Below are 1,231 nucleotides of genomic sequence, written 5' to 3'. Positions count from 1 at the left end.
GAATAGAATAGAATAGAATAGAATAGACTGTTTCAGTTGGAAAAGACCTACAATGATCATCTAGTCCAACTCCCTGACCAATTCAGGGCTGGCCAAAAGTTAAAGTATATTATTAATAGCATTGTCCAAACCCCTCTTAAACACTGACAGGCTTGGGGCATCAAGCACCTCTCTAGAAAGACTGTTACAGTGTTTGACTACTGTCTCAGTAAAGAAATGCTTCCTAATGTCCTGCTTCCAGTCTGAACCTCCCCTGGCACAGATTTGAACCATTCCCACAAATCTGATCACTGGATCCCAGGGAGAAGAGATCAGCACCTCCCTCTTCATTTCCCCTCCTCAGGAAGCTGTAGAGAGCGATGAGGTCACCCCTCAGCCTCCTTTTCTCCAAACAAGACAAACCCAGAGTCCTTAGCTGCCCCTCATAGGACATGCCTTCCAGACCTTTCACCAGCTTTGTTGCCCTCCTCTGGATGCACTCAAGGACCTTCACATTCTTCTTAAATTCTGGGGCCGAGAACTGCATGCAGTACTCAATGTGAAGTCGCACCAATGCTGAATACAGCAGGATAATCACCTATTTTGACTGGCTTGTTATGCTGTGTTTGATGCAACCAAGAATACAGTTTGCCCTCTTCCCTGCCAGGGCACACTGCTGACTCATATTGAGCCTGCTGTGGACCAGCACCCCCAGATCCCTTTCTGCATGGCTGCTCTCCAGCCACTCCTCTTAATTTGTATTTGTGCCCCGCATTACTCCAATCCAGGTGCAGAATCTGGCATTTTGATTTGTTAAATTTCATCCCATTAATCATAGTTCAATGTTCCAATCTATCTAGAACCCTCTGATCTAGAGGGATAGTACACCCACTCATCCCACAGTTGGACAACTTGTCCAGATGGATGTTGTGAGGGGCAGTATCAAAAGCCTTACTAAAATCCAGAAAAACTACATCTACCACCTTCCCTTCATCCACTAGGCAGGTGACCTTATAATAGAAGGATATCAAATTAGTTGAACAGGTCTTTTGTGAACCCATGTTGACTGTGCTTGATGATTGCATGATTCTTTAAATGCCTTTCAATAGTACCCAGCATAATCTTCTCCATATTTTTTCCAGGAACTGAGGGTAGACTAACAGGTCTGTAGTTCCCCGGGTCTTCCCTCATACCCTTTTTGTTGATTAGAATAATATTGTCAGCTTCCAGTCAGCAGGGACCTCCCCAAACT

Source organism: Phaethon lepturus, unplaced genomic scaffold, assembly GCF_000687285.1.
Source record: "Phaethon lepturus isolate BGI_N335 unplaced genomic scaffold, ASM68728v1 scaffold10205, whole genome shotgun sequence".
Lineage (NCBI taxonomy): Eukaryota > Metazoa > Chordata > Aves > Phaethontiformes > Phaethontidae > Phaethon > Phaethon lepturus.
This window is presented reverse-complemented; position numbering follows the sequence as displayed.